General features: G+C 42.3%; 1 protein-coding gene across 1 annotated transcript in view; it reads right to left on the bottom strand.

Annotated features, from left to right (window-relative positions):
* Positions 1-12606, bottom strand: part of NEGR1 (neuronal growth regulator 1) — a 1016240-nt gene that overhangs the window by 356467 nt on the left and 647167 nt on the right. The gene's annotated exons all lie outside the window — the stretch shown is intronic.

The raw sequence follows: 12606 nt of genomic DNA, 5'->3' as shown, positions 1-12606 counted from the left end.
AGGAGGAGGAGGAGGAGGAGGAGGAGGAGGAGGAGGAGGAGGAGGAGGAGGAGGAGGAGGAGGAGGAGGAGGAGGAGGAGGAGGAGGAGGAAACTTATTTCCTTTTTAATTCTAATGACTTTATTTTGTGTAATTGAGGAAAATATTATTCTATGGAGTACATAAGCTTCATTAGATTTCCAAAGGGATCCATGACACACAGAAATGGTTAAGAATCCATGACCTAGGGCTGTGTTGGTGAACCTATGGTATGTGTCCAGTAACATGCTTGAGGGGACTGCTCCCTTCTTCCTCTCCGTGTGCCTGAGGACATTTCTCATAGCAGCAGACTCTCTGCCCAGAGTCCAATGAGAACACTTCCTCCCTCCCCTTTCTGGGGTAAAGTGGGGTGATGGTAGCTCACATGTGGCATGCGGGTTGCAGTTTGGGCACTCGTTTTCAAGGTCTCTAAAAGGTTTGCCATCACTGACCTAAAGTATGTTGACAGAAGATCAGGATAGGCTTCTTTTAGAAAATGAGGGTTTATCTGGGATTTAAAAGAAGGGAGGCCAGGCTTTTTTTTTCTTTTTCTTTTTCTTCCTGAAAGCCAGGAGAAACAGGTTTTTCTCATTTCCCAAGAAATGCTTATATTACCAGTGTGCACTCTCCATACCTATGAGGAACAGAGCATAGCCCAGAGCTATAACTAGGATTTTTTGAGCCCTGGGCAAGTACCTGAAATGCCTTAGGCAAGCTGAATGAAAGACAATTTTAGTTAAGTGGTGGATGGGGAGAAAGAAGAGACTGCAAAATAGGCTTGAGGCACATAAAACGAGAAACGGTGATAACTTGGCAAAAATGTATATATATAGACCTCAGTTTTCTCTTCTGTAAAAGGGGAGTTTTCTGTCTGGGATTCTTTACCTAATGTCTGGGAATATACAAAAATGTATTTTGATAGCTATATATATATTTTCCTTTGTAATCTTATGTATTTTACTTTATGTATTTAAAAACTATATCCTGAGAAGGGGTCCAACTAGCTTCACCAGATTGTTAAAGTGACCTAGGATAGTCCAACATTGGATTTACCTTTGAGCTTCCCTGAATATGTGAGCCATTGGCATTATGATCTCATTTCATTCCAGAAAGAGACTGGGTCATTAAAAGTTCTAAAGTTCTCTAAATGCCCTACTCAATCAGCCACCTAGAAAGTTTTTATTGCCATTTATTGGCCAGGTGCTGTGCCAAGTATTTGGGATACAAGAAAAGACAAAAAGCAAATCCCTATTTTCAAGGAGCTCATGATCTAATAGAGGACAGATGCTGTAATATGAAAGATGCTAACAGGTTCTCTTCTCTCCAGAATACTCACTCATTGGTCTGTCCTTTGGGCCAGATGTAGAGCAACTTAAAACTTCAGGCATTGTTTCCTGAAGGAGTTTGTCAAGGTATAAGTTGTGTCACCTGGGAAATATGAGCTGCCATATCTAATCATGACTCATTACTATATTGGCATCTATTTATTAATCAAATCAATTAGCTGTCATGGCCCAGAGAGGAAGAGTAGGGGGGACAGATTTTTTTGGAGGGATGACACTTATTCAGGTTGAGTGTAGTAAGAAAGGTCTAGAAACTGAGATGGCTTTAGGCAGGGCTGACTGTTATGAAGTTGCTGCTGTCTGTAGGCTTTCGGAGTCTGGAATTCAGAAGGCAGAAAGCAGTGTAAAAATCCCTGAATATGGAGGAAATGGAAAGATGACAAAGAGGAAATGAAGTTCTAATAATGGAGGTAGCCAGACACTGACAGTCACTTCCATCTCCCAGTTTTCCCTCGGGTCAGAGTTAGAAATGGTGTGAGAGAATGCCATTTCCATACTACCAGAAACCTGTATTCACTCATGTCACTACCAGATGCATCAAAGACAGGCAATAAATAGAGAGATTGGGAGAGAGGAAGAAGATAAAGGGCAAATTGATGTGGGCACAGGCATATGGAGGGGAGTTATAGGTAGAAAGCTAGTTTTATTCTGGCAATTTGGCAATTCATTCTTTTCATTATCAAGCTGAAAGGGTAACTCTATAGCAATGGAGCCACTTACTTTTATTCAGCTTCCTTCTCTGGAGCAATTCAATAGTTAAAACTATTACTTTTGCTGGAAGAGTCCCAGAGTCTCCCAAGAGAGGGCATCAGCTAAAATTGTAATCTCTTTTCCAAATTGTAACAGGTGGATACAAGTCAGATTAGATAAAAAGTGTTAATTTATTTATAACATAACAGTGTTGGGGAGAATCAGGAATGCAAAGGGGTTGCACATTCAGATGTAAACCATTGACACTGCAAACAGCTTTGGAGAGTGTCTTCTCTTCGGAAGACATAAAATGAGAAACGGTGATAACTTGGCAAAAATGTACCTACCCCCCCCCCCCAGCCATCTCCCAAAGCTTCTCATTCAAAATTCTCAAAGATTTGAAGCTCCTGCCTCTGCACCTCAAATCGTACCTGGGAAAACTGCTTACTGCATGTAAGGGACTTGAAGGGATACTTTAAAAAAGTAAACAGTGACATGTGGTGACCAAAATTATGTTGATAGGTGACCAATTATAAGCATCTTTGCCAAAGCACCAAAACAGAATGATGCAACTAGAACTTTGTTCCAAGAAATGTGGAAATATTATTCATATTGTCAACAGCATTTCTCATAAATCAGTTTGACAATCCATTGAAAATCTAATAATCCTATTCTTCACCTTCCATATAAAATTATTTTATTGATAAAAGAGTCAGAGGAATTCACTACTTTGTACCATGTAATATTTATTCACATCCCCATTCAATTTTGTGTATATGTACATGCTGCATACATACAAGCATTTAGAACCCAATACGTGCACATAATGAATCTCATGAAGACATCTTCTCAATTTAAATTGGCACTATTCAAAGTTACAATTTTGTGAAACATGGTGATTGGTTCCATGACAGTGGAAATACACAGGGCCACTTGAATAATTTGGTCACTTAGTGGAATGAATTATTTTTAATAATAAGGGCCTACCTACTATGTGAATATGCAAATACTCATGACCATATATACAACTATAGATGCTCATGTTTTTAGAGATGAGAGAGACAAAGAGAGAGACAGAGAGAGACAGAGAGAACCAGAGAGAGAGAGAGACAGAGAGAGACCGAGAGAACCAGACAGAGAGAGACAGGGGGGGGGGAGATCATAGATGGGAGACAATAGTCATGAAATAATTAAAGCTGAGGATCATCTGAAGATCAATGATATTAGTATACAATTGGCATGAGTCCCAACAACACATCACTAACAAGTGCCCTATGAGAGAAGTTATACAAAGATATTATCATGAATATATTTGATCAGAGAATGATATGTTGCTCGTGTCCTTTTGAAAGAGAGATACCAATTGGACAACGTCTGTTCAGTCAGTTGGTAGCTATAACAATGAATCTAAAGGAAGATCTTCCCCTTCTCTCCACTCAAGACATTACCTGGATATTGGTTTTTGGGCGTCAAGGGCAAGAGACACCCAAGATCAAAGAACATAAATGGATTGTAATCTACGTTGATGAAATTATATATAAATAGCAAAATAATCCTTCAAAGGCTTCCTCTTTATACAAAATATTTGGATATTACGCATATTTATCAGTAATATTTCTCAACAAGCTTCTTTTTGTTGGATGATCTCTCTTTCTTACTCTGGAATTTTATATATCAATTTCTCTGAAAGTGCCTTATGGAAAACATTTATTCCAGCTTTCAATCCTTTAATAAAATCATCAGCCAACCCACCCATCTTTCATTGGCGTATTATTGTATATAACATTCCTGGTTTCGTGGCTTAGCTGAAAGAATACTAGATTTAGAGCCATAAAATCTGCATTTAAATACCAGTTTTATCATTTCTTCCTGAGACAAATTTCTTCACCCTTTTGAGCCTGAGTTTCCTCACTAGAAAAAAGAAGGAGCTGGGCCAGATGACCTCAGATATCCTTTTTGGTTCTAGCTTAATGAAACATTTTCCCTCTTCTCCATCATTTTCTGTGCCATATCCTTTGGTAATGAGTCCCCGTCTTGTTTTATAGGTTTTCCTTCTCTTTTCAATGAAGCTCTCTACCCCTCACTACAGCCTGAGATGTTTTCATATGGACAGATAAAGATAAAATTTAAAGCTTGTCTTGCCCTAATTCAATAATCCAGGTGAAAGTGATGAGAGACTGAATTTAGCAAGGTGGTTGTATTAGCAGAGAGAAGGAGGCATAAATAAAAAATATTGTAGATATGCTCTAAATCACTACTGATTAGAGAAATACAAACTATAAAATTCTGAGATGTCATCTTGCACCCATTAAAATGGCTAAAATGACAAATGGTGATGGGGTTATGGAAAAGTGGGGAAACTAATGCATGTTGGTGGAGGTGTGAACTAATCCAACCATTTTGGAGAGCAATTTGGAATTACATCTACAGAGTTATAAAACTGTGTATATACTTAGACTCTGGATCTGCTTTTAAGGGGGATCAGAGAAAAAGGATAAGGATCTCTATGTTCCAAAATATTTTTAGCTCTTCTCTTTGTGGTGATGAAGGGGGGAAATGGAGGGGATGTCCACGGATTGGGAATGGCTAAACAAACTGTGGTATATGATTGTGATAGAATACTGCTGTGTCATAAGAAATGATGAGCAAGCTAATTAAAAAAAACAAAACTTGAAAAGAACTATATGGAATAATGAAGAATAAAAATAGCTGAACCAAGAGAACCCTAAACATAGCTACAGATTTAATACTTGAAGAATAAATAGTGAATGTTCCCTCCAGAGAATGAACTGAAAAACAGAAACACGAAAGACAATTCATATGTATACATAGCTGCCTCTCTCCGATGATGCCATTTATGATGTGGGGAGGGGAAGGATGGGCTGAGACACGTGTAAATCAATTCTATTCCTAAATAAGAGAAAAAACACAAAATACTGTAAATCCTGACAAAAAAGAATGAAGATTGTGGGAAAAATGACAAGATCTGACAATTCTGAAGTCTTTGGGTCGAAATGGAACCTATTCTGTTTTGACATTCACCAGGCTGTGAACTGGAAGGCGTGCTGGATATAGCCTGAAAAGGTCTGGGTTTGAATCCTGGCTCCTGGGTTTGGTTAATTACAGGGGGCACCTTGAGTGGGTTACTTTCTGGACAAGTTTCCTTATCTGTAAAAGGATGGGGTTGGACTGAATGGACTCAAAGCCTCCATCCAACTCTCCATTTACGAACTCTTCGGTAATCATCAACTTTGGACTAAAAAGTTGACTTCCCCTAAGAGAATCAGCCTGGCACTCTCCAGTGGATTTCTTTTCAGAGGAAAGTCCCTGGAAGGGTTACTGCCCTGTGTTGTTATTCTCCTTGAAGAATTTCAGCAATCAGTGTTCGCCATCCATTCTCTCCCCTTTCCTTTTGGTACACTTCCTAATCGGTCTTGGATTGTGGCCCTGCTTGTACTATTTGCTTTGTGGCTTGAAAGGGATAATATCCTGCCTCTGCTGAGGTCAATATTGCTGCCACTCGGTGGTGATAGAAGAGCTGACTTTATCTCTCCTCCAGCAGCCCTGCTCCTCCTCCTCCTCTGCAGGTGCACAGCTTCCTGGGGCTGTCATCAGGCCAGGTTGAAAAATATCAGCGGAAATGCTATCTTCGGAAAGGGCACGTGGACTGAAGAATTGGCAAGAGATAGCTCCTGGGTAGTGATGCAGGTAGAGGCCATGGGATAATGAATCACCACAGCTCCCAGTTATCAAAGCTACTGTCGAAAACTTAGGGGAAGGGCTTAGGTGAGTCTTATTGCAGGATATTGCTGTTAGCTGAAGTGTCTTCCAGGCTCCTTATGAAATACTGGCTCTGAGAGGTTTGTATTCACTGGCAGGCAATCATGCAGTGAGGAAGTATTTTTTATACCCACTCAGAATTGGAGCAGAGGAAGTGGGGGAGGAGGAAACCCGCCTGCCCCTCTTCTGCTCACATCCCCCAATAAATCTTCTCTGATGGAGAAGTCAGCACCATGGACCACAGGACTACTAGAGGCAGGCTTCCATTATGTCCATGTGTAGAATTCTAAATGATGGCCCCTTAGAGAGATCCAGTGCCCAGCAGCCCTCGCCCCTGCCATAGATCAAGGACCGCCTTGGCCGGAGGTGGGAGCATCTGGGTACCTGGTCTTGTGTGTTCCCTGTGGCCCCATCAATAGCTCTAAGAGGGGATTGACTGGGATCTGAGGATACATTTTGATTACCTGCACTGGGTGAAGAAGAATTGGACTATATATTATTATCTGGAACTGCTGTTGCTTAAAAATTGCATCTCCATGTTTTTTTTTTTAATTTTCCTTCCTGGCTTCCCCTTTTTTCAGTTTGTCTACTTCCCATAACTTCTAGCTTTAATGGAACCCTCTTTTGAAAAATCATGCGCTCGATCAAGTGATCAATTTTGGGAAATGTCTGTTACATGCCAGGCCCTTTGCTAGGTGCTGGATTCATTGCATACAGCTCAATTATGCTAAGGCTGACCTAAATGGTGAACATCGTGTCAATGGGAACAACGTCAGCGATAATAAGAATACCGATATTTGATATTTATTTGCTTTCGAGTTCACACAGTGCCTTCTCTCAGTGCCCCAACGCAGGCTTGTAGATTATGAATTCCATTAAGATGTCCAGATAAAGACTTGGATGGGGAGCTCTAAAGATCAGGGTTCCAATCCTGCCATTGACCCTTATTCCCTGTGTGACCACGGCAAGCCTCTTAGTCCTACTAAGCCTTCCTTTTTTTCATCCCTAAATTAAAGGAGTTGGACTCTTTGGCTTCTCAACTTTCTTCCAGCTTCAAACTGGTGATCCCATGACCCGCATGGAAGAAGAGAGCGCCTGCCTTCCGCTCCTTCTTTCCTGACTTTCCTCCCTGACGTCCTCTAGAATGCCTCAGAAAGCTCTTCAACGTGGGAACTGGCGCCGGCCCAAGGCTTTAGGAGGCAGACCGTCCCCCACCTGGAGCCACTCCTTCGGCTTCCTCCAGAATTCCCATTTTCAGGAGGGTGTCCAGACAACCCCCACAATCCTCTCAGAAGGTACGGGGACTCTCTGGGACATTTTGTCCTCATGTCCTGCTCCTGTGAGCGCTTTATTCCTCAGGCGCTTTCTAGCTCCCTTCCACGTGTTCTTCCCGCCACTGAACTGAGTTTTTGAGGACGTTTCCTCCGATTTCTATCTCCCTGCCTTGGTGTGGGGCCGGGCACATACCAGCACCTAATGTGATCGGTGCTCATGGACCTGTGCCTGGAGTGCTCTAAACAAAGGAAATCAGCGATCTGAACCCCTGCTCCACTCCACACACACACACAGTACACATCTACACAGACACATACATGAACATGTACAGACACACATGTATAGATACACACATGTGCCTACACATGTAACATGCACAGACACAATCTGGTAAAAGGTGTGAAGGAAATAAATGCCCTTAAAGGAATCAAGTCGGAGATTGTCTAAAAATAATCAAATCTAAAGTCAACTTCAGGACGCTTTAACTATTCCATGGACCTCCACCATTGCGGGAGGCACAAGGGGGAAGGGGGGAGGGACGCTGCTGGGGAGGGTCCCTGGCCTCGAGAGACCCAAAGGGAAGTCAGGGAGGGGAGAGTGAAGGCCAAGAAGGATCAGGAGCTCTGCGCAGGCCATGGAAGACCAGGGGCAGCTATTTACTGCTTTCAGAGTTGAGAGAGGGGCGAGAGAGATTAAAAACAACAACAACAACAACAAACTTTGGAATCGAAATAGGACGGCCAAGGTTGGCCCTCACAGATCCAAGGGAGACTCGAGGACACACGGAAATGTGGAGGTCGAGATGTCTAAAGGAGGTGAAAAAGGATTGCCCTGCAGCAGGGAGGGCCCAAGTGAAATTAAGTAATGCATTTCTTGATCATTAAAGGAGCATTTCCTATTGTTTTCAATACCGAGTTCCGCCTGGTAAACAAGGTCTTGCCTCTAGCCTCAGAGAAGAGAAATGGAGGCTGTGGACGGAGCTCAAAAGGAGCAAGACAAAAAATACCTCATTGCCTCATGCCAGGATTGTGCTCCACATAAGGGCTATAAATGCAAGCCATGAGCCTGGCACTATTGGGGTTGTCCTCTGCCCTCTGCCCCCTGGATACGGATGCCCTTCTTGAATTGTCGTGTCCTGCTCTGAACATAGCAGCCCCTGTGGGGCCTGATCAGGAGGGAGGGCCTGACATAGGCACTTCAAAGAGTTTAGTCCCCATTTTCCAGATGAGGAGCAAGTAGGAAGTATTTGCGCTGGATCCAGTTGAACTCAATCCCACCCCGAGAAGTAACTATTTAACACTTTCTGTGTCAAACATGAATGGAAGAAGAAAACAGAGTCATAGAATGAAACAGATCCCAACTGTTTGCAATTCCTCTGAAATAAGCCCAGAAAGACCATTTAAGAAAGTTATCTGAACAGCCCCAAATCGCTACCTCATGTCAGAGTCATGGTGCAGCTAATGAATCTCTCCAGCCGTCTCCCAAAGAGATGATACGTAGCGCTGCCAGGGCATAGAGAGAAGGAGAAAATCCCCTCCCTCCTGCCCAGATCCCTGATTCCCAAAGGAAGCACCAGAGAAAAGAAAGAGGATGATCGCATTGCAGAGATGATGGTGTCTGAGACAAGAGATCTATTGCTTTTCTCCATGGAGGTTGACAGGCTTTAGCAGCAAGGGCAGATGAGGAGAATGCCGGGATTAGCGATGGTTTATTCTTGTGGTCCTCCAATTGTACAGTGTTGGCTTTCCCATTGTTCTCTGAGGGCACTGAAGTGAACTTAGCATGAGAATACTAACTTTATACATCCATCAAATACTTATTAGTTCCTTTTATGGTCCCATCAGTCACTTAATCTTGTTGAGTCTCAACTTCTGCATCTGTGAAAGGGGCACATGAATACCTGTAGCACTTACTTGACAGGGTTATTATAGAGGTTGAATAAGATGCTCCTTGTGAAGTGTATTAGAAACTACAGAGAACAGCATGAATTTCATTTGTTGTTAGGAAGCCGCATGTCTCTCTTGTAGCCAAGAAGACCTAAATTCAAACGTTACTTCTGACTCTGACTACTTTTTGATCCTGGGCTATTTGTTTCCTATCACGAACTTTAGAGCTGGAAAGGACTGAAGTGCTCCTGTTTCTGCTTTCTCCTTTTCTATACTGAATGTTCTATAGATTGTCACAGAGCTGTGACCACTTTTGGAACGGAACAAGAGGTTAGAGGTATCAGCTCTCTTCTGTGGGTTTACTAGAGAATATTCTGTGTAACTAGCAGTGAACAGGACAGCGTCCAGAGAGGGCTCTCCTGGCAGCAGAGGGCTACAGGCTCCTCTCCCTCATTTAGATATTTTGAAAGCATTTTGTAAAGGGGAGCCCAGGATGGTCAGCATGCTGGACAGCAACTTAGAAACATTGCTTTGAAATTTCATCCATCAATCTTATGTTTGGGACACCATCGCCATCTCGAATTCCAGTTTTTAGAGGATTTAAATGGATATAATATTCCTACTACAAGCCTCTGTGTCCACATTCTTCTTTCATAAGTGGCCTCTTCCACCCTTTCTGCCATGGGAAGTCTTCACAGGCCCGTGGCACCCACATCCCTAGTTCACCCACTGGCTTGAGGTCTGTTGGTTACCCTCAACCTGGTTTAGCTCATCTGCTGAAATGGTTCAATGGGGTGTTTCCAATCGCAATTGAGAGTAAATTCCTCCGAATCATTTTCATCATCATTATGAGAGTTAATATTTAGATAGTGCTTAAAAGTTTGTAAAGTGCTCTGCACATCCCTTTGATCATTATCACAACACTGGGAAGTAGGTGCTCACGATTTCTCCATTTTGCAGAAGAGGAAACTGAGGCAGGTAGGCTACATAACCTGCCTAAGTGCAGATCAAGTCTTCCTTATTCCAAGTCCACTAGGCTATCTACTATATATTGCTATATATTCTATCTACTATATATTGCTATATTATATATATAATGCTATAATTCTAGCATTAGATGGTGAGCTGATTGAGGGGAAGGAATGTCTTTTGCCTCTCTTTGTAATTCCTAGCCCTTAGCCAAGTAACTGGTACATGATTATTGTTATTGTTGTTGTTGTTGTTGTTAATATTATTATTATTCATGGAGATGTCACCAAGGAAGGAAGAAGCCAGCTTATCCCAGACCCAATTATATAGAAATCCAATTCTTGCACTTTATTACTAATATATGGGATGTTCTATAGAAGTCATGTAGCATTTCCTTTTGCATGATGCTGTTTAGTGTCCTTATCCTATTATAGACAGAGAGAAAGAGAGGGGAAGAAGAAGGGAAGGATGGAGATAGAGAGTGAGAGAAAGAGAGAGAGAGAGAGAGGGGAGAGAGAAGAAAGGGGAGAGAGAAAGAGAGCAAGAGAGAGGGAAAGAGAGAGAAACGGAGAGAGAGAGAGAGAGAGAGAGAGAGAGAGAGAGAGAGAGAGAGAGAGAACACAATTTGTTGGCTTTTCTAGGTTTACAAAGAATTGCAGAACTGGAACTTTCTGCATCTACTGTGGCTAATGGTAAAAAAATACCAGAGTAATGCTGTTAATTAAAGTTAATGTTTTCGGTAATAGGTGATGACAATAGAAAATAAAAAATCAACTCCTTCTTTCTCTCTGGGTAAAGAAGAGAATTGCCTTGGGGGGACTAAGAGAATTTCATTAGAAAACTCAATATTTCCTGGCTCCATATAACTGTGTAGAGCAAAATTGGACTTGCCCAAAATGGCCATTCTGGCAATGATCTTTCCTGAGATCCAGCACTGACATATTGTTTTCATATACAACGTGTCCTCTGTAATGCCCCCTTTTTGATAAATAATCATAAAACAATGTCAGCTGATTCTGAGTCTTCAGCATCCCGTTTTGAAGTTGCCCAGTAACAAAAAGAGAGGCAAGGCAGATTAGGGGACAGTGTATGGTTGTGGCTGGCTCTGGCACCTCTGCCACATGCTGGCTGCCAGTCAATGAGCCAACAAGCATTTATCAAACAGAATTATGTGCCCGGCACTGGGAAAAGCAGAAGGAATACCCAGAAAGGTGCGAGGGGAAGGGGAATCCTGCTCTCAGGGAGCTCATACTCTAACAAGAGAGACAAGAAGAAATCATAACCGTGAAATGCACGAGCCAAGATGGAGATACTCAAAAAAAGAAGGAAGGCATTAAACTGAGATTGGATTGGAAAAGGCTGCTTGTAGCAGGTGGAGTTTTAGCTAGATATGTGCCATATTAGAAGCAATACCATGTAATGGTTCCCAGGGAGAAGAGGGGCAAGAGAGCTAGGCAGAGCGAGCTAAGTAACTTGCCCTGGGTCAAGAGCTAGGAAGTGTCTGAGGTCAAATTTGAACCCAGGCTCTCATTCCATTGAATCAACGACTCTTCCCCACTTTAGCTGAATCTGCAAAGAAGCCATGAGCTGGCCAGGAGGACAGAGAACATCCCAGGCATGGGGGGAAGTCAGGTAAAATGCAGCGGGGAGATGGGGCGTTTGTGTAAGGAGTAATCAGGAGGCACGAGGTTATGGAGTGCAGAGAGGGGAGAGCAAGGGGAAAGAGGGCTGCAGAGAGAGGAAGGGGCATTTCAAATAAACAGTGACCATCTGATCTGGAGGTGATTAGGACCTGCTGGAGTTGGGAGAGTCACAAAGTGAGGGCTCAGATGTGCTCTTCAGGAGGTAGAGGACAGGTACATGGAGAGGTCTGGGGAGGAGATCAAAGACTGAACCACAGACTCCTGAGACAGGACAGGCACGAGGTGAAAAGGGCCCGAACCAGGGTTTTGGTGGGTCCATGGAGAAAAGGGGGAGGGGAGACAGGAGAGATGGTACAAGGTAGAATCCAGAAGACTGGACTGAAGAGCCAAAGCTGGGGCCCAGAGAGCCAAAGCGGGCATTGACCACTGAAGCCATCCATGCTCTCGGTCCTGTCTTAGACTGGCATTCCAGAGAGGGCCTTGGCCTTCACAGATGGGGAATCTCCCCATGAGCAGCTCCTTCCAACAATAACAACAAGGTGAAGTGCCTGTCCTCGTTCTAACTGTAAGAAAATCGACTAGATCACGTCAGGGATAATAAGGAAAGACATGAAACTATTTGTAACCTCATCAATGAAGGTTCCCTTAGATTCCTTTGTTATTATATTGAATTTCAGCATTGAATATGAAATTGCCTTGACTCACAGTTTGTATCAGAGATCCTGATTTGCTCAATATTTTCACATGGGAAAATCTTGTCCTATCCTATTCTTTCATATGGAATTTTTAGCCCAAGACGTCAAAAAATCAGATTTAACCATCTTAACAGTTTACTGTTAGAAATATCTATATCTATCTATCTATCTATATCTATATCTATATATCTATATCTATATCTATGTCTATATATCTATCTATCTATATCTATATCTATATCTATATATCTATATATCTATATATATCTATATCTATATCTATATATCTATATCTATATCTATATAT

The sequence above is a fragment of the Gracilinanus agilis genome, chromosome 4 (assembly GCF_016433145.1).
Source record: "Gracilinanus agilis isolate LMUSP501 chromosome 4, AgileGrace, whole genome shotgun sequence".
Taxonomy (NCBI): Eukaryota; Metazoa; Chordata; class Mammalia; order Didelphimorphia; family Didelphidae; genus Gracilinanus; species Gracilinanus agilis.
The sequence above is the reverse complement of the archived record's forward strand: the minus strand, read 5'-3'. Positions and strand labels throughout refer to the sequence as shown.